General features: G+C 42.3%; 1 long non-coding RNA gene and 1 other non-coding gene across 2 annotated transcripts in view; one reads left to right on the forward strand and one right to left on the reverse strand.

Annotated features, from left to right (window-relative positions):
• The first annotated feature begins 33 nt into the window (after positions 1-33).
• LOC124513608 (uncharacterized) overlaps positions 34-24,871 on the forward strand; it is a 56,970-nt gene continuing 32,132 nt past the window's right edge. Inside the window, exon 1 of the long non-coding RNA XR_006962460.1 lies at positions 34-90. This is a non-coding gene — a long non-coding RNA (uncharacterized LOC124513608). The remainder of the gene's footprint in view (positions 91-24,871) is intronic.
• Positions 23,197-23,317, reverse strand: LOC124523636 (small nucleolar RNA SNORA18). Its single transcript, XR_006965056.1, has one exon. It is a non-coding gene; the product is annotated as a small nucleolar RNA SNORA18 (small nucleolar RNA).

The following is a 24,871-nucleotide window of genomic DNA, read 5'->3' on the forward strand; positions in this document are numbered from 1 at the left end:
TCACTCGGCTCCTTCCGCCTGCCCCGCGCCGGCCTGACGTTCTCGGGAGCCGTCGTCCCCCAGCTCGCTTTAGTGCCCTTCTGCTTTCCGGTAAGAGGCCAATGCCATAAGAATGAACCTGTCGCGTTTTGGTGAGCATGAAGTCGTGCCTCAGCAGAAACCACTGATTGCATTATTTTCTAGGAGCTGGTTTTGTCAGGCAGCCCTACATTGTATCAGAGTGACTCTGAGCAGATGCCTTGCTTCTCTGAGCTTAGCTTCCTCGTTTGTACAGTGAATGTACCCACACTTCACCAAGTGGTTGTGAGGCTTACGGGAGATGACGTGGGCTTTGATGCGTGGAAGCCAGTGCTTGATACGGGGCTCCGTGTGCTTTGCGTTTTGTGAACTGGTGGTCCATTCTCATTTTCGGGGTGGGGACGCTGAGGTCCATCAGGTAAAGACCTTAGCTGCCCAGACGGCACAGCTAGCAGGTGGCAGAGCAGGTGTGTGTGTGCGTGCGTGCGTGTGTGTGTGTGGTGCGAAGCCCTTGCACATCACGGGTAAGACCCACGGTGGCAACAACAACAAAAAGTACTTAAGAATAAACATTAACAAGTTACAAGATCCTCCTGCTGAAATCCCTCAACCTTTGCTGAAAGGCAGAAACAAGACCTGAGTAAACGAACCACATATGCCATATCTTTGGATGACAAGTCAGTCTCAAAAGCATGCCAATTCTTTCCAAGTTAAATTACAAAATTAGCGCAATTCCCGTCAGAGTCCCAAGTACTCTTGGGAATGTGTTAGAACTAACTAAATAAGTTCAAATTTTATACAGAAGATCACCTAGTTGTGAGTTAGCAGGAAGCCCTTTAAAAAAAGAGTAGTAAGGTATTGGCCAGGTATATTGGTATATCGCCAAGGTATTGGCACAGCAATAGGAAAATAATCAGAATAGAAGGGAAGATTTATTATTTTTCTTGAGATACATTGGAGTAAAAACACTTAATAATCTAGATTGTATAGAATTACCCGTTATAAAGTAGATATTCCTGTCAATCTAGTCTGTACACACACACACACACCTGAGATGATGCCCATCTAATGCTAAAGATAGTTATTTCTTTTTTTTTAATTTTTTTTTACATTTATTTATTTTTGATAGAGAGACAGAGCACAAGTGGGGGAGGGGTAGAGAGAGAAGGAGACACAGAATCCGAAGCAGGCTCCAGACTCTGTCAGCACAGAGCCTGACGCCGGGCTCGAACTCACAAACCGCGAGATCATGGCCTGAGGTGAAGTTGGACACCCAACCGAGTGAGCCACCCAAGTGCCCCAAAGATAGTTATTTCTGATTCATTGATACATTGGTTTTGTAGAGCACCACAAACTCATGGCATGAAACAAAAGAAACTTATTCACTTACAGTGCTGGGGTCCAAGAGTCCAAAATCAAGGTATTTGGCAAGCTTGGTTCTTTTGAGATCTCTGGAGGAGAATCTGTTCTGTGCTTCTCAACTCCAGGGGTTACTGGCAAAACGTGGCATGCCTTGGCTTCCGATCATTGTTGCTGTCTTCACATGGTATTGACTGTGTGTCTGTCTTCTTATAAGGGCACCAATGATTGAGTTTGGACCCATCCTAATCCAGTATGACCTCATCTTAATTATAACTACAAAGACCCTATTTCCAAGTAAGACCCCGTGTCTGGGGTGGACATGAATTTTGGGGGACCCTAGTCAACGTACTACAGGTTGGATTTTTAAAAAAAATTTTTTTTAACGTTTTTATTTATTTTTGAGACAGAGAGAGACAGAGCATGAACGGGGGAGGGGCAGAGAGAGAGGGAGACACAGAATCGGAAGCAGGCTTCAGGCTCTGAACCATCAGCCCAGAGCCCGACGCGGGGCTCGAACTCACTGACCGTGAGATCGTGACCTGAGCCGAAGTCGGACGCTTAACCGACTGAGCCACCCAGGCGCCCCCAGGTTGGATTTTTAAAAACTTCTCCTAAGTGTTTTTCTACATGTTGTGAATTCTTTATAAATACATAATATTTTAGAAAAAAATGTAAGATGTTTCTTTCAAAAACTACAGGAATGTGAGAAACTCTACAGTAAATGATAAAGACGATGTTTTAGTGGAAAAAGAATGGTTTATTAAATGCTGTTCCTATGATGAAAGTAGAGACACTTAAAAATAAGATACAGTTGGGGCACCTGGGTGGCTCAGTCAGTTAAACATCTGACTTTGGCTTAGGTCACGATCTCACAGTTTGTGAGTTCAAGGCCCGCCTCAGGTTTTGTGCTGACAGCTCAGAGCCTGGAGCTCGCTTTGGATTCTGTGTCTCTCTCTTTCTACCCCTACTCTGCTTCTGTGCGCTCTCTCTCTCTCTCAAAAAATAAATAAATGAACATTAAAAAAAATAGAGACAGTTAATTAAAAAATTTGTGGCATCATAACAGGAACAAAAGTAAATTTAAGATGGATTGAAATCTATATTCAAAAGCATATGCTTTTTTTATAATCATGTAAGACACAAAAATAAGAGACCCTGAGCCGGTGGTTATACCACTTGGAGATTTGATAAGACACGCAAAATCCTGTGTCATGCCAGAAATTCTCGTACAGTGCTTGGGCCCCAGAACCCCCATTTTTAAATGGGACTCCATGTGATTCTCTTGTAGGTGTTCCACCAACCACAGTTTGAGAAGCACTGGTACAAACGAGCAGGTTAATATATTTGTCTATGTAAATAAAAGACAAAACTTTGGGAGAAAATATTTGCAATATTTAGCATGCAAGGCATTAATATCTCTACTATAGAAAGAGTTTCTAAAAAAAGGGGGGTTTCTAATCATAAGAGAAAGACAACCCAATAGAAAAATGAGCAAAGAATATACATCTGCAATTCACAAAGGAAATACAACTGATTGAAAAAAAAAAAACGGAAGAAAGAATCTAAACCTCACTAATAAACTAGGAAATGCATATTTAAATAATAATCATTTGTGTGTGTATTTTCCTTTTAGATTAACAATTATTTTAAAAATTACTGATAAAGTGTTATGGCAAAGGGTTGATTTGGCCTTGCCTATCAGCATTTTAAGTTTTTACATCCCGTAAACTGGCAATCTCACTTCCGAGAATTTGTCTTACAGATACAACAGCACAGTATATATGATATGATGATGTATAAGAATACTCACTGGGGCATTGTTTGGATGTCAGACAATTGACAACAATCAAACATTAAAGGTTGAAAAGTCTGTGGTACATCCACAAACGTAGCACAACACAGATTTATGTGGACTGACTTGCAAATGTGTTCTCGGTATACTTATGGCTGGTGAGTGAAAAAGAAAGTTGTAGAAGAATGTGCAGGTTGCCATCTCATTTTTTTCCCCCAAACACAGTTGTGTGCTTATATTTCTCTGTGTCAATGATAGCTACAAATTACATAGAAGGGTCTGGAATTGGAGGAGTAATCTGGGAATTTAGGCTGGTTGCTTGCAAAGCACATTATCTATTTTGTTTAGATGACATGTATTCTGGGGTTGGCTTAAAGGTAACTTCTGGAACTTTTAAAGGAAGATGATATATATCCCACTCAAGCCATGTCTTTTTGCTGCCCCTGGGGGAGAAAAAAAAAACCCCTAGAAACAAAAGTGCATCAAAGACCGCCCTCCCTGCCCCAAATCACTAGGGATTTTCTCTGAGGGTGCAGCAAAGAAATGAGGGACACATATATTTCACCCCTCACTTTATAGTATAATTATCAAAGTCACAGTGTTTCAAGCTCCCAGAACTTACTTTGTTTTCTTATATACTTACTTATTGATTGATTCTCTCCTGCACTGGAATCCAAATTCTAGGGCCGTTTGCCATTTTGTGTTCAGTGACACCCACGGGTTAGCATGCTAACCGCAGTAAATGTACACCAAATACATGTTGAATGACGAAGATTTGAGTGGTTTTTACTTTGAGTGTGATTTTGGTTTTATGTGTTTTGCTTTCGCATTCTGTTTAAATTTCCAGATGCCCACCTTCTCCATTCCCTTCTCCCAAAATGTTTCCTCAGTTCATCTTGGAATAATTACAATAGCCAAATGTAAATAACAGATCCTTCAAAAACAGATCATTCTGAAGCACAATCTCCTAGTTTAAACAAAAAATACCAAGGAGATGCCTGAATATATCTCTCCTCCTAATTCTTTTATTTTTATTTTGTTTAATGTTTATTTTTGAGAGAGAGAGAGAAGAGGGAGAGAGAGAGAAAGGAGGGAAGGGATAGAGAGGGAGGGAGACATAGAATCCGAAGCAGGCTTCTGGCTCTGAGCTGTCAGCATAGAGCCCAACGCAGGGCTCGAACCCACAAACAGTGAGATAACGACCTGAGCCAAAGTCAGACGCTTAACCCACTAAACTACCCAGGTTCCCTAATTCTTAAATGAGGAATCCTCAATTTCTTTTGACAGCTTTTAAAATTTGAGGTGTATCCTGTAATGTGCCGATGACGATCATTTATTCACGCCGTAAATATCGAGTATTTAGTTCACGCCAAATACTGTACTAGTTGCTCATAGATTCATACCCATGCTTACCGTATAGGTGGAGCCCTTGGGCACCAGGTGCGAATGTCTCCATAGCTCACTTAACAACAAAGTGGTTTTCTTTGCCTGGAGCTGTCTGACACCCCAGCCATATTCATCCCTCCCTGACCCACTCAACTCCTTACCCCTTGGCGGGTTAGTTCTCCTTGACAGAACTTGTCAGATTTGTAATATAAAAAGTGATTTAGTGAGCTTCTCAGGAGGGAACCATGTCTGATTTGTTTGCTGCTGTTTTCTTGTTGTGGCCATACTACCTGTCATATGGGAGGCATTTAACAAAACATAATCTGAATGACTAAATAAACATGGGATATGCATTGTCTGGTTTTCCTGGCAACCTTAAAACATGGCCTCTTTTAAAACTGCTTGAGACATCCAAAATTACAGGATATTCCATAATTTGAATGTAGAGCAAGCCGATTTCATCACAGCCCTGATAATAAAATCAGCAATACTCACTTCCAAAAACTATTTTTTGATTTAATTAAATATGTTCAGTTCTCTACAACACATACAACCTTTTTTTTCCCCTAGCAAATGTTACTCTCATTCTCCACCTCAAAGTATTGCCAGGAGGCCCTATGCTAGGCAAGGTTAATTGTAAAATTTTAAGCGCGCTTCTATGAAAAAAAGAAAATCCAATGTTTGCCTAAGAAACAGGTAAGGAATTTTTTACTCAGAAAGAAAAAAAAAAAAAAACCCTTCAGACTGTTAGAGTACATACAGATAGAGCACAGCAACAGATGCAGAGATCTGTGTCTTTTGGTTCAAATGCGTGAAGAGCAAGACAGCCAAAGCTCTTGGTGTTGTAAGCACAGAAGAGCAAAGGGAGCCTCTTCCAGAAACTTGCTCAGACTGGACGGGACTAGAGCTGATCTCTTAGGGATGGGAGAGTGAGCTTGGCAGGCTCTGATGTAGAGCCAGTGCAAAGCAGAAGCCAAATTTCATGTCGAATTAGAAACAGGTCTGGACTTAAGAGAGACTTTATTCAAAACGATTATCGCAAGGGGTAGGGTGTCGCATGAGGGGGATGAAGCTGTTGCAATAGGGGGATGGAGACTATGGAAATGGGGACACTGTCATGACCATAACATCTGCAAGTGTCTCCAGAATGGTTGTCTTTGATAAAGAGGGGTAAACAAGGTGAGAAAGATCCAGGTGTGGGGGAGTGAATGAAAGGGGGAGCATGATAGGATAGTACATCAGGGAATGTTTTCCTTTGAGGTCAGCCTAGTTCTCAGGAGGGGTTGTCAATGGGCTCAGGCTGAGGGTGGGCCAATGTTCAAGCACCTGGGGACAGGAGAGAAGCTCAACCAAAGTTTGATAAACAAGCATTTTGTTCCCGTTGATCAGTGGGGACAAAATAATTCAGCTCATTTATGAGGCAAAGAATGGGAATTTGGAGGGTCTGTGTCTGGAGTCATCCTGGGTAATCAAAAGGGAGTTCCTGTGAGTCTTACCTAAGTCATAAGTGGAGGAGGGGTTCTTTGCAGTGTCATCTTCCAGAAGTCAAAGTACGGGTGGGATATCTCTTATTCTTTGCTGTTTTCCAGGAGCATGGGGTTCAGTTCAAATTCAACACTGTTGGCAGGAAGAGCTTCTGAGGACAACCTCAGAGTCTTCATTTATTCCTTCTCTGACTCTTTACATAGATCTGAGTTTCTGATCCCTTTATCCTTTTTATCCTTCTCTTTGGAAGAACTTTTCCCATTTCTTTCAGTGTGGGGTCTACCAGTGACAACTGCCCTCAGGTTTTATCTGAGAAAGTCTTTATTTTTCCTTTATGTAACTTGGAAGGATAATTTTGCTGGGTACCAAATTCTGGGTTGGTGTTTTTGTTTTGTTTTGTTTTTTCCTTTCAAAATTCTGAATGTTTCTTTCCACTCTCTTGCTTACATGGTTACTGATGAGAAATCTGATGTAATACTTGTCCTATATGTAAGGTATCTTTTTTTTTTCCTCTCTCTTCTTTCAAAATTTTGTCTCAGTCTTTGGTTTTCTGCAGTGTGAGTACAATGTGCCTATGTGTAGATTTTTTGGTATTTATCAGACTTGGTATTTTTTTGAGCTTCTAGAATCCATGGTTTAATTTCTTTCAGTAATATTGGAAAATTCTAAGTCAGTGTTATTTCAAATATTTTTTCTGCTTTCCCTCTCATGCTTCTCCTTCTGGAATTCCCATTAACTTATGTTACATCTGTTGTAATTGTCCCACAGTTATTAAATATTCTGTTCAATTTTTTTTCATTCTTTTTTCTCTTTCATTTCACTGGGAAGTTTCTATTGACAGATCTTCAAGCTCACTGATTCTTCTTCACCTGTACCTAGTCTACTTCTGGGCCTATTAGAAACATTTTTAGGGTACCTGAGTGGCTCAGTTGGTTAAGCATCTGACTTCCACTCAGGTCATGATCTCACAGCTTGTGGGTTTAAGCCCCGTGTCGGGCTCTGTGCTGACAGCTCGGAGCCTGGAGCCTGTCTCTGTCTCCCTCTGTCCCTCTCTTGCTTGTGCTTTGTGTCTCTCTTTCAAAAAATAAAAGAAAATATTTTTTAAAAAGCATTTTTCATTTGTTGCACTTGTTTTGATTTTTCAGGTTACCTTTGAGTTTTTCAAGTTCCATCTCTCTGCTTCCATTACTCATCTGTTCTTGAATGTTATCTACTTTTTTTTTTTATCAGAATGTTTAGCATCTTTATTGTGATTATTTTAAATTCTCAATATGATAATTCCAACATCTCTGCCATATCTGATTCTGGTTCTGATACTTGCCTTGTCTCTTCAGATTTTGGGCTTTTCTTGCCTTTTGGCAGGCCTTGTAATATTTTGTTAAAATGTAGATATGGGGCACCTGGGTGCCTCAGTTGGTTAAGTGTCCAACTTTGGCTCAGGTCATGATCTTGCAGTTTGTGAGTTCGAGCTCTGCATCAGGCCCTGTGCTGACAGTTCAGAGTCTGGAGCCTGCTTCGGATTCTGTGTCTCCCTCTCTCTCTGCTTCTTCCTAGCTTGTGCTCTTTCTCTCTCTCAAAAATAAACATTTAAAAAAAAATAAAAATAAATAAAGTTAGATGTGTTGTATTGGGTGATAGGAATTGAGTAGATCGGCCTTTGGTGTGAAGGTTATTTTTATGTGGCTGAGAGTCAGGCTGTGTTTACTGTGCTTAGGTATCAGAGACTTCAGTTTACGTGAGTGTCCTGGTTTTTGTCTCTCCATTTTCTTTGGGTTTCCCTAGGAGCTCCTTCCTGGGTAAAGTCTTGCAGTTCTTTTAGCTGTAACCCTCTTATTATACAAGGAGCCTATTGATTTGGTGGTAAGGGTGTGGGAGGGGAATCATTGTATAATCCTGTAATTAGGTCCTTAGTGTTTTAGTGAGTCCTACTCCTGGGCCATGACCTTCATAAGAGTTTCTCAGCTTATTTTCCTTCCCCTGAGGTAAGGCAGGAAGGCTAGAGGGGGCTGGAGTTGGCTAACATTCCTTTCCCCTGGAAGGCTCTAGGGAAGTTTTTTCTCTTGCTGCGTAGGTGTTTGTGACGCATTTCAAAATGGCTGCTCTCCCCAGCCCCCACCCCCAGCCAGACAGGAAGGGATTTTTCTCCTATCTTCACCGTAAGAACCTACTGGGGGTCCCGAAGGTAGAACTCTGTGAAAATGTGGGGGATCCTTACTTACGCTGGGCCTTCAGGAGCTCTTAACTCTCAGGTTAATCCATCCTCAGCTTCCAGCAGTTTCTGAGGCACGGGCATGTCCCTGCCTGTTCTGGCTTCAGCGGCTTCTGGTTCAGGTCAGCTGTTTTGCGGTCTCTGTCTTCACCTGTCCCTCTAGTTTTCGGGGTAGTGGTTTATCCCATGACCTCGTTTCTCTGGTAAATGTAAGAAAAGTCATTGTTCTGAGGGAGAGAGACATGACTTCCAAGCTTTTGGGGTTTTTTTGTTTGTTTGTTTGTTTGTTTACACATTTAAATAATTTTTTAAATTCTCACAAGAATTGCATACCAGTAATCTCCAAATTCACTGTTTCTTTCAGATAACACAATCTTAGAAATGTATCTGCACTCTCTCCCCTCTCTGGATTTCTTTCTCCCATTTAATGTGAACAATATACTTTTTATGTTTATTTTTCAGAGAGAGAGAAAATGAGTGTGAGCGGGGGAGGGACAGAGAGAGAGGGAGAGAGAATCTCAAGCAGGCTACACGCTGTTAGCACAGAGCGTGACACAGGGTTCACGAACCCATGAAATCATGACCTGGGCTGAGATTAAGAGTTGGAAACTTAACCAATGGAGCCACCCAGGTGCCCACGTGGGGCTCGAACTCATGAACTATGATGACATCATGACACGAGCCAAAACCAAGACCCGGACGCTTAACCAACTGAGCCACACAGGTGCCCCAGGACCCTATTTCCAAATAAGGTCACATTCATGGGTACCAGGGGTCAGGACTTGAGCACGTCTTTGGGAAACACAGTTCACCCCACAGCAGTGTCCTAAACAGAGATCTAAACAGAGGGCTGTGGTTGTGGGGATGGCAAGATAATTAACCGTGGGACATCCCTTTGCTACCTCTTTTGTCGTCTGAAGAACTTGGATTCAAATACTCACTGGCTGCAAAGCTGGTACAAGAGCTCTGTCACCCCTCAGTCTCAGAGTACTTATCTGTACGTGGACATTAACTGGGACAAGTGTGGCCCCACACAAGCAGCCTGGGCATCACCTCGTGAAAAATGCTAAAGTCAGGCCCCAGCCCAGACCACTTGAGCTGGAGTTTGCATTTAAACCAAATCTCTAGATGACTCAGAAGCACAGTGACGTGTGAGGGGCACTTAGCACGGTCCTTGGGGCATAATAATCTGCCAATAAATGCTAACTGCCCCCCGCCCCCGACACTATAAAGGGCCTTCAGTAAAACAGCCGAGTTTACATTTAATTGCACAACTTTAGATGGAAACAAGAGAGAAGGGACAAGAGTAGGCCATTTTTAAACTACCCCAAAAGAAACTGGTTAACTAGCAATAGGCTGGTAGTAAAATGTTAACTCTTAGGGCACGTGGAATATCTCAAAAAAAATTTTTTTTTAATTGAAGAAAATATTGTTCAGGGCACCTTGGTGGCTCCATTGGTTAAGCTTCCAAACTTGAGGTCATTTCTACTAGAAACTAGTAGAAACAATACAACACCTCGGTGTTCCATGTTTCTGAATGGATGGTCGTCGGGAAGGTTTGGTGGCTGCTGAGAACACTTAAAAAAATTTTTTTTTTGAAGTTTATTTATTTTTGAGACAGAGAGAGACAGAGCATGAATGGGGGAGGGTCAGAGAGAGAGGGAGACACAGAATCTGAAACAGGCTCCAGGCTCTGAGCTGTCAGCACAGAGCCTGACGCGGGGCTTGAACTCACGGACCGCGAGATCAAGACCCGAGCTGAAGTCGGACGCTCACCTGACTGAGCCACCCAGGCACCCCATGCTGAGAACACTTTAGACCTTCTCCAGCCCTTGTCCTACTTTGCTGTTCATTTTGCTTGAGAGAATCCGAAAAAAAATAATGGCATTTACATCATGAAAGTGAATCAGCTATATTGTATGTTAGAGCAGAGAAGCCCCTGGTTTGCTTTTCTCCTCAAATACTTTTCGAAGCAAAGCTGTATTTTCCAAGCCCGACAAAATCTTCTCCACAGGAAGAGTCTTGTCCACGTGTAGTTAATTGCCTAGATATTTACTTGAGAACTGGATCAAGTGTTTATCATCTGACGACATTGTGACAGTTAAAAAAGACAAATCTTCGGGTTTGTTTCTATTTGTTCCCCCAAAGAGTCTGAGCTGCAGGAAGTTAAAATTCAACGCCAGGTTTTATTTCATGATCTTCCCAAAACAAATACAGCATTTTGGCTTTATCTGGCCTCTAGCGAAGATCAAGGAGACCGAGAATGAGTTTTCCTTCTTCACTCCCCTCTAAAAATTGTTAGTAGTAGGAAAAAAAATGTGGGTGCTGGTGGCTGCCTGGAAGCTGTCGGCTGTATCACCTACATGTGGCCTCTTCGTGTGGCCCAGGCTTCCTCACAACATGGCGGCCTCATGCCAGCTCGGTGCCCCAATGGGAGCGATCCAAGAATGAAGGGCGAAGCCAGCCAGCCTTTTCTCTCCTGCCTTCATAAGCTGTGCTGCACACCAAATGCCACATGCTGTTGGTTACAAGTCACCCAGGGCGGCCCAGATGTAAGGTGAGGACCAGGGTCTGAGGAGTGGGCAGGTATCTCGTACAAATTGTCGCAATACCCTTTACGAGTAACCCACGTTTCACACAACGTGCAATGAAATTGGCTCTGCATTTTAGCTGAGGAGGTTCAGCACAGTTTCTGCCTGAGCGGCGCCAGGACACCGCGCCTGCCAGTCGCTCGCGTTCCTCAGTCCTCAACTCTGCAAGGAAGGGCCCCAGAGGCCACCACCCCTTCGCAGAGCTGTGATTTTCTGCTTCTTCCTGCAGCTTCACCATCGAAACCTTAGAGGTCGTGGTTTGAATTCCTCAGACGTTCCTCTGGGAGGAGGCTGTTGTTCCGCCGCCTAGAGCCGTCCAGGGCAGAAAGAGGCAGAAAACACGTCTGATCTGATCTCAGTCCTTCTACCCACTTCTTTCCTATTGTGATTACTAGCAGACAAAGCTGCCGGGTACTGCGAGTGCTGGAGGCCGCTTTTTGGCCTCCTTTGCTCTTCATGCAGCAACCGTAGCCACGGATTCTCCTTAGACTCCCTTTGAGGGGTCTGCTCAGGCCCACCCCTCACCGTGGAGGCCTCTTTCTGCTAGAGGTCTAAGGCTGTGAGCCCACGAAGCAGAGTTGGTGTGGTTATCAAACTAGAAAGCGGTCAGGGCTGGGGGGGAGGCCTGACTCACCGAAGTGCTACATGAAGCATATTGGCACAGACAGACCTCCAACCGGACAAACTGGGAGGATGTCACAAATACAGTAAGACCTGGGATCGCGAGTAACTTGTTCTGCGAGGGTTCCACAAGACGAGCAAACATTTCTAATACATTTTAACTTGATAAACGAGGGATGTCTTGCAATAGGAGTCGTACGTGATGTCGAAAGTCACATGATCATAACTGAGCCCGTGGTTCTCTCTCTCTCTCTCTCTCTCTCTCTCTCTCTCTCTCTCTCTCCGGGATTGTGGGTGATCGTCTCTCATGCTCGGTCTCAGGCCACAGCGTTTGGCAGAAATCAGTGATTTTTCAGGACGTTCGAAGGTGTCCACACCTGGCACTGGTGTATTTTTGGTCACTTCAGAGCACCTAGGGACAGTCCTTTGCTTTTCCGTGCAAGAATGAGCTTGGGAATGCTTTGCTCTGTTCTAGGTCAGGCTGCCCTTTCCTCTGCTGCCTTATTGCCACTTACATTAAATATAGTACATGACAATGGTTTGTGAATACCGTACCGTAGCATATACAATGGCCCCCATGCAGAAAAAGATTCCATGGGCCAATCGACAGCAGTGATTCCATTAGTGATAGTGAAAGCCTCTCTACACAATAACCCTCCTCTCTCTTGTCTCCCTCGCACCAGCCATAAGGGTTTTCAAAGGGAAGTGCCACTTAATTTGTTTATTTTTCTTTATATTTTGTATTCTCTTTATTATTGTATATTACAGTATTGTAATCATTTTTTAAAAATTTTTTAATGTTTATTTATTTTTGAGACAGAGAGAGAGAGAGAGAGAGCGCGAGTGGGAGAGGGGCACAGAGAGAGGGAGACACAGAATCTGTAGCAGGCTTCAGGCTCCAAGCTGTCAGCACAGAGCCTGAAGTGGGCCTCGAACTCAGGAACTGTGAGATCATGACCTGAGCCGAAGTCGGACACTTAATGGACTAAGCCACCAGCCCTAGTATTGTAATCATTTTTACATGAATATTTTTGGGTTGTGGAATGAATCATCTGAGTGTTCCATTATTTCTTATAGGGAAATCTGCTTTGATATACAAATGCTTTGTATTACAAGCATGCTTCTGGAATGAATTAGGCTTGCAACCCAGGGTTTTACTATACTAAAAAAAATACGTTGTTTATCTGAAATTCAGATTTAACAGGATGACCTGTATTTTTATTTCCTAAATCTCCTAACACTAACGACATAGCCTTCCTGTTTTTCTTGCACGCCAAGGTAGTTCTTGCCACGGCCCTGAACTGTGGGGGCCTCCTGATTATACTTTAGGGACAGCACAGAAATCCCTTTGGATTTGCCAAAGTGGCCTCCTCCGCCTGGGACATTGGGATCATCCCACCAGCTCTGCAAGACAATCCCTTTCCCGCATGGCATATCGCAAAAGTCGGGAATCTGTTTGCTGTTTGGTGGGAAAATGTACACCTCGCTATAATTTTAATAGTTCTTGTTCTCATGGGTGAGGGTGAGCATTCTTTTGTATGTGTAAGGGTTGTTCGCATATGATGAGCACTCTGTGAGCAGTCTATATCCTCTGTGTGTGTGTGTGTGTGTGTGTGTGTGTAAGTCAAGTTTTTGTTTCTTCCCTCGATTTCTAGGAACTCTTTCATATCAGAAAGCTCGGTCCTTCCTTCATCCCAGACTGATTGAAAATACTTCCTGCCAGTTTATTGACACTACTGTATCTTTTGTTTATTGATGGCTATTGTTGTCTCCTGAATCTGTTATCTGCTTACAGGTGAATTAAAATCTCTCCCTGTGAATATTGCTGCTGGGTATTTAATGTCCTTCATGTTATTTCTAATGGTTTGGAGGCAGGATTCTCCTCTGTGTCACATATCAGGGGTTTTTTTGTGTTTTTTTTTTTTGTTGTTGTTGTTTTTTCTGGATTTGCTTCGTTGTACTTTGCTTGTCTCTTTACCTGAACTGAACCACTTTTATGGGATGTGCCTTTTGTGCACAGCATAGAGTTGGATTTTGCTTTGTGATAAAATAGGAAGATCTTTCTCTTTTAATAAGTGATTTAATCCTATTTTCATTTAATGATTAACAGATACGTTTGGTATTATCTCTGTCCCTTTACTTTATGTTGTACTCCAGTTTCTAGTGTATTTTTTAAAAGTCTTTTGCTATGTGATTTGTTTTCTTTGCTTTTTGTATATAGAGTCTTTGTATTTAAGGTATATAGTCCCATTTTATTGGCTACTTTTATAAATATAACGTTACCTATACTTTTACTCCTTCATTTTTTAGGCGGCATAGATGACATTAGAATCTTCCCCCTCCCTCTTTTTTTTCTATAATCTGATTGTGGCAATCATTATGTATTTTTCAGTATTTACATTTGAGCAGTATGGTCTGCTTATGCAGACTCCCAGTGATCGTCCAGGGATTCCCTCTCCTTCCACTTCTGATCCCGCCTGGCCTGTGGTCCTTTGACCTCCCCATCCGTGTGCAAGGCATGCACATTCCTGTCCTCACCCTTTACCACCGCGGCCACCTACAGAGCCAGCCTTGCGGCAATGCTTTGGGTGGACTGAAGTTCATCCTCTGAGAGTTCCTCAGAACGTCTCGTGGGACTCATGGTCTCTGAGTCTGTGTACTTCAAAAATGCCTGTCGCTTATGTCTTTGAAAGACAGCTTGGTTGGAGATAAAATCCTTGTGTCCTGGGCTGTTTTTGTTGTTCCTCTATTTTTAATCTCAGAGTTACTTCCACATTGTTTTCTGGGGTTGACCATTGCTGGAAAGAAATCAAAAGCCACACTGATCATTTTACCAACCCGCCGCCCAAGGAATCTGACTTCATCCTTAAGGCTGGGTCACCTCGCTAGGATGTGTATGTTCCTTGAAGATTCTCATCAATTTCTCAGACGTAGTGGATGCTTTTCTCATTTGGAATTGTGCATTCTTTTACGTTGGAAAAAATTTTTTTATTATGTATTGAAATATATGTCTCATTTTACGGTTGCTGTTATTATTGTCATTATGAATAGGGAGAGTCTAGCCGCTCAGATGTTGTTTTCTGTTGTAGTTTTTCATCTCTTATCTTCTCTCTGATCCTTCTAAACCTTTAATTTCCATTCTTTGTTCACTTTTCTCCTTCCTATCTCTGTTTCTCTACGTTTTTATTATCTCTTGTCCCTTGTTTGCCTTTCAAGTGATCTTCATTTCTGTATGATTCATTTATTTGTGTTTTTGTTTAGTCTTGCCATTACTTACAGTCTTGTGTTTCTCTTATGGGGTCTTTCTTCATAGAGACTTTTCCCTTTGTTTAAGAATGAGAATGTTCCTTAGTTACTGGTATTAAATAATCTCTGATATATTTTCAGTGAAAAAAAAAAAAGCCAACAGGCGGAGCTCTATGTCACTGATTGTATAAAAAAGGGAAAAAAGAAAGAAGAAATGTAAATGTGTTTGTGTATGTATATAACATATTTCTGAAATAACATTCGAGAGATGGTGACATTGTGGGCCTTTGGCAAAAGGGAGACTTTTTGTCATTGGTATGCCTCTTGTAACGTTTGTAGTTTGAACCATATGAATGTATGATCACTTCAGATGAAATGAACTTGATACAAATAAAAATAAAACTGAGGTCAGCTGGAAATACATGTGTTTGTTTTTAAAGTGTTTTTTAAAAATTTTCAAAATGTTTTTATTTTTGAGAGTGACAGTAACAGAGTGCAATCGGGGAAGGGCAGAGAGAGAGGGAGACAGAGAATTGTAAGCAGGCTCCAGGCTCCAAGCTGTCAGCACAGAGCCCCACACGGGGTTCGACCACGAACTGTGAGAACATGACATGCATGAGCTGAAGTTGGATGCTCAACCGACTGAGCCACCCAGGCGCCCCTGTATGTGTTAGTTTTTAAAATAAGGACTAAAGGGGCACCTGGGTGGCTCAGTCAGTTAAGTGTCTGACTCTTGGTTCAGCTCAGGTCATGATCTCACGGCTCATGAGTTTGAGCCCTACGTTGGGCTCTGCGCTGACTGTGTGGAGTCTGCTTGGGATTCTCATCCTCTCTCACTGCCCCTCCCCTGGGCAACGTGCTGGGAAACTCATGCTTTCTCTCTCTCACTCAAAATAAATAAACAACAAAAAAAATTTTTTTAATAAAATAAGGACTAAAAATAACATTAGCAAGATGTCCCCTGCTCTATCAGACATTCAGATGTTCCATCGAATTCTAGAACTAAGTGGGTTTAGGCCAACGTGAGAGCCACAGGTGAATGGGGTAGAATAGAAAAGGAAGACGTGTCCTTGCCCTGCACAGAGCTCAGCCCCAGATGGGCCCAGATCCCATTCTCTCATTCCTGCCTCATCCCCTGTCATCCACTTGGTTAATTTCTTCTTTCTCCCGGGTTAGTTTATCAGTGTACAAACATGATGAATTAACCCCCATTAAAGACAAACAAAGCTCCTGACTCTAGGGATGTACTTCTCCAGGCACTTCTGCAGATGCCTGTTTTCACTATTTCTGGTGTCTTCACCCCTATTCTCTTCAACTGAGAACTCCTCCACAGCAACACCTCCTCCGTGCTGCCACTGACTCGAACCCTTCTGCAGCAGCTTTGAAAGAGCTGACCTCCCCTCCTTCCTAAAACACTCTCCCTTCTGGGCCTCAGGGCACTGCACCCGGGCCTCCAGCACTGGCCTGTCCTCTGCCTTTCCCTTCCCTTCCCCACCCTCTGAGCTAACTTCTCATTTACGCTTTCTCCCCTGGAGGCCCTGCAGACCGCATGAATGCTAATGACCCTCCCAAACTTGTATTTCCAGCTGGAACTTTCCTCCTGAGGGAGGTCCTACACCCACTTAATGCCACCACTTGACAGGTAGAAAGAATTTCTTATTTAAAACAAACATATTTAAAACAAGGCTCTGGCTGTTCCTACCTGGAACTTTGCGCATCACCAGTTTTTACCACCTCAGTTACCATCTCTCTTCTCTTGTGGCCGGTGAATCACCAAGTCCTGTAAGCTTGAACGTGGCTACACGCCTTGAGTCTGATCCCTTCCGATCCTCCTGGGAACGGCCGCCTCCCTCTCTCTTGGATGACTCCTCACTGGCCTGTTTCAGTCCTCCACACACTGCTCCACAAGCAATGGAAATCCGACCACCCTCCCTAGCTACAAATCTTCATTCCGTGGCCTGCACAGACCCCCATCTAAATCTCTGAACTTCTGCTCACTTATTTCTGTCCAGCTGCTTTGGCCTTTTTGCTCCCCCCACCCAAATACCAAGCCTATTCCTGCCCCAGTGCCTTTGCGTTTGCTGTGTTCTACCCCCAGACTTTCACAGGTTCTTTTCTGTACTACATGTGGGCACCCCTTGCATTATTCATGTTCCTTTTGCATCTTTCAGGTGTCTGCTCAATTATCATTCTTCACACAGGCCTGCTCTGACCACTTTTGCTGAGAAAGCTGTCCTGTCTTCTTCTCCACGTGGTTGCTCTACTGCATTATTTGGCATTGTTCCTCTTCTTCCTACTTATCACAATTTGTTCATGGCCTGTGCCTATTACTTGAACAGAAGCCAGAAAAGGCAGGGATCTCATCCATTTCATGCAGTGATGTATCACTTGTGCCTAAAACAGAGCCTAGAATATAGTATTTGCTCAATAAAGATTAGTTGAATGAATACGGGAAAGAATGAGTGAATGAACACTCAGATGTGAACTTGTTTATGTAAAAAATTAGTATATAATGAAAGTAGCAGTATAAAACAGTAGATAGAGCATTGCTATTTATTAATACCAGGATAATTAACTAACCATATGGGGAATAAATAAATCTCATGTCTTACCTGTGTGCATATAAATTATGTATGATTCTAGGAGAATTAAAGTTTTTAATTTATGTTTAAAATTCATGTTTTTATGCATCCTGATATACATTTTCCTCTTTTTTAATTTATATTTTAAATATTTAAAGGTAAAAATCAAAACTATGCTCGTGCTTTAAGAATTTATATTTTATTACATGTGTATTTTAGGTGATTGTTTAGTCATGACCCTAAGGAAAAACCAATACAGGAACATGTTAATTTTAATAAGTAAGAACTTAAAGCTTCATCTTTTTTTAAAATTTATTTTAGTGTTCACCTATTTTTGGGGGGGGGGAGGGGCAGAGAGAGGGAGACACCAAATCCAAAGCAGACTCCAGGCTCTGAGCTATCGGCACAGAGCCCAACATGGGGCTCCAACCCACGAACCAAGAGATCATGACCTGAGCTGAAGTCGGAAGCTTAACCAACCGAGCCACCCAGGCACTCCACGAGCTTAAAGCTTCTTAGTGTGAGAAATAAGCCCACTGACCCAATCAAGGGAGGGACAAGGAGACTCCGAACACAGTGGAGTACCTTCATTAATGTTCTTGGAAGAGCAGGTGTCTGACGAACAGGCACTCTGGGGGCAGTAACAGCAGACAATTTATCTCCTAGCGTGCAAGTCCCTCCCCTGGTTCCTCATTGGCTGAGTGCTACAGAGGTTACAGCCTGGCCCAGATGTCACCTATGCCCATGGAAGGCAAAAAGTAGTCTGACTGAAGGAGCGTACATTCCTCAAGGTGATGCAGAGACTTTCATTCCCTCCTCCCTTTATTCTATGGCACATGCTCATTGCAAAGCCTGAGAAAATAAGCCCATCAAATGGAGAGGGGAAGAAGAACAAGGAAGTGAAGTGTCTAAAGGTTTGGGACTCCATTGTGTGTGTGTGTGGGGGGGGGGCTTTGTACATATTTCCAGTAGGTCGTAAACCTACTGTTAACTGGACAGCACAGCTTTTATTTAGTATTTCTGAAAATGAATCATGTCTCTTCTCACACTTATGACAAAAAAAAGTTTAGAGACAGTGTGTATAATGGGCTGGTAAAAAATATTTCAATATATGTTGCAAAGATCTAATAACCTTAGTATATAAAGAGAGCTTATAAATCAATAAGAAAGATGAATACCCAGTAGGTAAAATGAATACCCATGAACAGGTACTGCACTACAGAATTAAAGACAAACATTAACATTTTTTACTTATAGTTAAAGAATGATACTTAAAACAATGTGATTCTATTTCTCTCTTATTGTATAGCAAAGATTTTTTTTTTTTAAATACTAAAATGATTCCTTGTATTGGCAGGGGGAAATGAATTCCTGTATACTACAAATTTAAATTAGTGCAATTTTTCTGGATAGTAACTGGCACTACTACAGCTCTTTTAAAAACGTGAACTAATCAAACCCAAATTTATACGTCTTAAAATTGTTATTTTTAAAATTGGAATATAACATACATATCTAAAAATAGGGGGTTGTAGGATTTTAATATACCCATGCAAAAGAATAGAATCAAGTCATTATGAATACTGATATAGAGGTAAAATACTTACATGGAAAAATCTAACAGTTAATTAAAAAGTATGCAGATTGAAAATAGTAAGTTCAACTTTTGTTAATAAGGATGTGTTTATTACATGAGATCAAAATGTAAAAATTAGACATGTTACTTGTTACAGTAAAAATATGTTATCAAGAACAAATGGGAATTACTAAAAATTAATATTAAAAAGGTAAAGTAAAAAAATATGAAAAGCAAGCGGAAATTGAAAAGATGAATAAAAATATGAAAACTTACCACAAGTACATAAAACATAAAAACATCAGTTGGCAATTGGAAACATTTGCTTTAATTTATTTTAAGGTTTATTTATTTTGAGTGGGAGAGAGAGAGAGAGAGAGAGAGAGAGAGAAGGGCAGAGAGGGAGAGACAATCCCAAGCAGGCTCCACACTGTCAGCACAGAGCTTAACACGGGGCTCAAATAACCCCAGGATCATGACTGAACTGAAATGGAGAGTCAGACGCTTAACCGACTGAACTATCCAGGCGCCCCAACATTTGCTTTATTTTTTATCTACACAAGTTATACATGAATGAGCTCTTGTTGGAAATATTCAGGAAGTATTGATGAAACATGGTCCCCTTGGTCATTCTGTCTCCCAGAGGTAACATCTATTATACTTGATGCATAGTCCTCTAGGCTTTTTCTCGTATGTATTAAATATATTATTTTGTTTAACTTTTTAACTTAACCGTATGTCTTAGAGTCTTTGCCTGTCAGTGCATGTAGATTTAACCCATTTTTTTCAATGCTACGTACTATTTCAGAGTATATACACAGCCTTGTGACTGAGCTCTTTTCCCTTTACTTGTCTATTTATTCACCCAACGACAATGTATATGCCTTGCAGAGTTCCATTCTGGGGCTAGAGTTGGAGGAGCCCAGAGTCCTTGTTCAAGTCCATCATCTTTAAAAAAAAAAAAATTGAAGTTTTTGCCCTCCCCACCCCCAAACCAATGCTGTGGGCTCACCTCCACTTTCTGTGTCGCTGAGTGGGGTGTGCGTTCGCAGAGGGAGTGGGGGACGGGGGGAAGGAAGGTATGAGGTGTCTCAGTAAGAGTGGTGGCCCCAGCAGCTTTGGAACGCTGACAGTCATTCGCCTCACCCTTTGAGAGCCTGACATATGGCAGAAAATATTGCTTTAAAGATTCACCTGCAGGAAATACTGCTTTAAAGATAACACCTGCATGATGTCTGAAGGCTGGTGCAAAACCAGATGCTATCAGAAATTTAAGTCTATGGTTTTCTTATTTGTTCAGATGAGTAGGGACTCAGCTCAGTTTTAAATAACTTGACTCTCCTTTCCATTGCTTAAGTTTATTTAATAAAAGTTGGTTCCACCCAGTAGTGGCGGGATTAAAATGCAAAGTCATGCGTGCTTAGAGTCAATTTATATCTGTGTGGAAAGTTATTATTATTTTTGCCTAAACAGGCTATATATCATGCTGGGCACTCCTACTGCCAAGAATCTGAGATCATTTTATTTGAGATGTGGTTCGCCTTGGTTGGTCTCAGAAGCTCTGCAGGGCATTGGGGTGGGGGGGGGGGGAGATGTGCCCGTCCATGTTTTTGTGTGCATCTATTGTGAAAAACTTAGACATTGGAATAAAAACAAAACTTCATCTCAGATGAGAGGGAATAAGGTTCTTATTACTGTTACCTGGGCCCCTTTGTCATTTCCACAATTATAACTTATTTTAGAGACTTGCGTTTGGGTGCGCAGGAGTTGGCATAGGTAATTAACAATCCCCGCTTTCCCAAAGTCCAACAGAATGGCAGAAAAGTCACTTTAGCGCAAAGGCATAAACAATAAACACGGAAACAAAAAGGATAGGAGGAGGGACTGTGTCAGGTGAGGGATTAATTGGGAGCATTTTTACAAGTGGGAAAATGGACCCGAAATGGTAACTAGTTGAATTAGGAGAAGGGGCAGAATCTGGAATCTTAGAATTTCTAGCAGGGGACGTCAAGAAGCAGCCAGCCAGTGGAAGCAGCAGGTGTGGCCGAGACCGGTCAGGGCTGAGAAAGGAGGAATAGTTGACCCTAGGAACAGTCACCCTTCTGGTTTCTTCTCTTGCCGCAGACTCTCCAGGAGACACAGCCCAGCAGGAGGTGGGGACGTGGAAACATGACAGATGCAGACACATAGCTTATGACAGAAATACGAATAAATTAGGTTATATTACAAACCAATGTAATTTTGTCCACAAGATAACTTACTTTGGATCAAGGAATTACTTTATGCATATGATTGGTGTTGTGTGTGTGTGTGTTGCATGTGTGGTGTGGTGTGTGGTTTATGTGAGTGTATGTGTTGTGCATGTTGTATGTTGCGTGTGTTGTGTCTATTGCGTGTACTTGTGTGTGTGTTATGTTTGGTGTTTGTTGTGTATTGTGGGGGGGGTATGTTGTGTGTGTGTTGTGCGTGATGTGTGTGGTGTGTGGGGTGAGTGTGTTGTGTGTATTGCGTGTGGGGCGTGTGGTGTGGATGGCTTGTGTGTTGTGTATGTGGTATGTGTATATTGTGCGTGGGGTGAGTGTCGTATATACTGTGTGTGTGGTGTGTGGTATATGTATGTTGTATGTGTTGTGTGTGTTGTGTAGATTGTGTGTAGTGTGTGGTGTGTATGTTGTGTGTAGTGTATATGTGTTGTGTATGTTGTGTGGGGTGAGTGTGTGTATGTATGGTGTGTGTGTTGTGTGTGTAGTGTGTGTTGTGTGTGTGTTGTGCATGTTGTGTGTGATGTGTATGTGGTGTGTGTACTGTGTGGGGTGAGTGTGTGATATGTATGGTGTGTGTGTTGCTTATGGCGTGTGTAGCATGTGTTGTGTGCGTGTTGGGGGCGGGGGATGTAGCATCTAAACGTTGCCACCCTTAACCCCTCACAGCTCTTCTCCAAGAGCATTCTTTTGTCTCTTCTAAATTTTGAGGAGGGTACCTTTTGGGATGAGCACTGGGTGTTGTATGGAAACCAATTTGACAATAAATTTCATATTAAAAAAAAATAAACAAATAAACACAAGATCCACGTTTCCGCTCTTTCTTCCTCTAACTTCCCTGCCGTGGAAGTCAGGCTCACGCCTGCCGTCTCTGCGACGCCCATCCACCTTGACCTTATCAGTCCTTTGTCCTCTGCCCCTGTGGCCCGAACTGCCCTGGCATTTAGAGTGGGTGGTCTCGGATTGTTGTTTTACTCTCAATTGTTTTCTGTTCAACTAGCACTTGTGTCCTACCATAAAAGTTTTGTTTTATTTTCTCTCACTTCCATGTTAAAAGGTGAGGCATATGTACTTTACCTCATTCTGTAACAGCATGACTGTAGAACAGGGGGGCGGCCGTAGTTTTTAGCAGGCAGAGGCTGACCCAGATCATAGACTGCAGTTTGCTTTCGTGGACTCAGAGTGTAGCCCTGCATATGCGTGTGTTGATCAAGATTTCACTTGCTGGAGTTCGTATGCTTTTTTAGTAAAGTCCTCAACAGATCAGTTCTTTTTCTGCAGTGGTTGTATTTTTATTTATTTATTTATTTATTTATTTATTTATTTATTTTACATTTATTTTTTATTTTTGAGAAACAGAGTGAGACAAAGCGTGAGCGGGGGAGGGGCAGAGAGAGGACACATAGAATCTGAAGCAGGCTCCAGGCTCTGAGCAAGCGGTCAGCACAGAGCCTGATGCGAGGCTCGAACCCACAAACTGTGAGATCATGACCTGAGCCGAAGTCGGACGCTCAATCGACTGAGCCACCCAGGTGCCCCTGCAGTGGTTTTATTTTAACATAATTTTAGATTTACCTAAAAGTTGCGCAGAGTACTGAAGTATCTTTTTAGATAATACATAAATATATGTGTTTTTGATTTAAAGTCAATACATTTAAAGTCAATGAATTTTACATCTGATTCCTTCCACTGCCAATCACCTTAGTTCCTCCCAAGTCAGAATCAAAATCTTCGAAATAGCCCTTTACAAAAGAATTTTTGTTCAGCCCACAGTTGTCACTATCAGTCCACAATTCTTTTGATCTCCACTTGAATACGGGCATACTTCAGAAATTCCCCACCTGTAGTCTTCGGGACTATACTTTCTTACTTTAGGACCACGTGTAGGGTCAGAGTAGATGGATGTGCCTGGTGCTCAACTTCAGACACCCTCTTAACATGAATGAGTTCAGATCATTCTTACCCCTGAGCGATCATGCCCTAGAACTGTACAGATTGTTGGGGTATGCCAGTACTGAGATTTACACAATGTGACTGTTAGGTGTTTCACATAGTTTTTTAGCAGATCTGTGTCCTGCAGTTCTTTCGCTTGGATCCAACACACAGTCCTGTGAGTAAAGGAAACCACACAAATACTCTACGAGGTGTTTCCTCTACGAGGAAAAGCTCCATCGGGATAGACCTCAACAATACATAAATATATTTTTAACTAAAATGGAACAAAATTGTTTTGCAACTTTCCTTCCTTTATTCTAAAATATATGTGGATATTGTTACGTCAGGAAATACATACCTATATGATAATTCTCTTTTTTTTTAAATTTTTAAACATTTTTATTCATTTTTGAGAGACAGAGACAGACGGGCTGTGAGCAGGGGAGGGGCAGAGAGAGAGGGAGACACAGAATCTGAAGCAGGCTCCAGGCTCCGAGCTGTCAGCACAGAGCCGGATGCGGGGCTCGAACCCACAAACCGTGAGATCATGACCTGAGCCAAAGTTGGACTCTCAATCGACTGAGCCACCCAGGTGCCCCTCTATGATAATTCTTAATGTCTGCAGAGAAATTACAAATGGACCATAATTTGTATAACAGATTCCTTATTTAAGCTGTGTAGACCTGTATGCTATTTATAATTTTTTTCCTATTTAACGAAACGTAGTGATGCTAATGTCGTTAAATAATTTGTATATTTCCCTGTGCATTTTCTTGGTGACGATTTCTAGGAGTTACCGAGTTGAGGGGTAAAGCATTTTTAAAGACGTCCCACGCCCTTGCCAGGTTACCCCGCAAAGCTTTTGTCTTCACACCAGCTGCACATGAAAGTGTTTGTTTCATTTGACTCCTGACCACATTGGACATTATCTTTTTCGTGTTTTCACACTGGTTGCCAAAAACTGTGTTTTTCCTTTTCCACTGATTTGTATATATTTGGTGACTAGTGAGAGTGAACACTTCTTGTTTTGTTTTGGTTTGGTTTTTTTGTAAATGTTCAGTAACTTCCTATCAGATGTTAAGTAAATGAAACCCTCAAACCTTGGTGAGTGACAGAATGCTAGGTGTAGAAAGTGTCACAGAATGACCTGCAGGGCAGTGGGAAGCCTGGGGCTCTGGCAAATGGGATCTCAAGAAGCAAGAGTAGAAAAATGCATGAGCAGACTTTGGGAAACATTAAAAATGAAGAGCCTCCTTCCGGGCCAGCCTGAGCTTGAGGTGCTCAGAGGACACGTGGATGGAGATTTCCGGGGGCAGTTTGATATGCCCTCTGACCCTGGTTGACCAGCTCTCCAGCAATTCTGCCCCTTCACCTGTCTGACATTATGTGTCATCTGGGAAAATTATATACTGGATGGGAGGGTTTCAGTGAAAATTCATGACCACAAGCCCCACCTGGGCGACTCCGTACTCATGGTTCCACTACACTCTCTGAAATGGTTCCCACTTTTTCAACTCTTCTTGAAATTCATTAAAAAATTTGTGCGTGTCTGTTTATTTATTTTGAGAGAGAGAGAGAGAGAGACAGAGCACAAGCAGAGAAGGGGCAGAGAGAGAAGGAGAGGGAGAACCCCAAGCACTGCCAGTGCAGAGCCTGATGTGGGGCTCCATCCTGCAGACTGCGAGATCCTGACCTGTGCCGAAATCAAGAGCTCAACCAACTGCGCCACCCAGGTGCCCCTCGAGATTCTTAGATCTCTTCCTCTCCACGTCCCTCTCTTTTCGCTGTCAACCTTGACTTCCAAGCA

The sequence above is a fragment of the Lynx rufus genome, unplaced genomic scaffold, assembly GCF_022079265.1.
Source record: "Lynx rufus isolate CCGP_SWC_20201006 ecotype Redwood Valley unplaced genomic scaffold, mLynRuf1.p SCAF_1, whole genome shotgun sequence".
Classification (NCBI taxonomy): domain Eukaryota; kingdom Metazoa; phylum Chordata; class Mammalia; order Carnivora; family Felidae; genus Lynx; species Lynx rufus.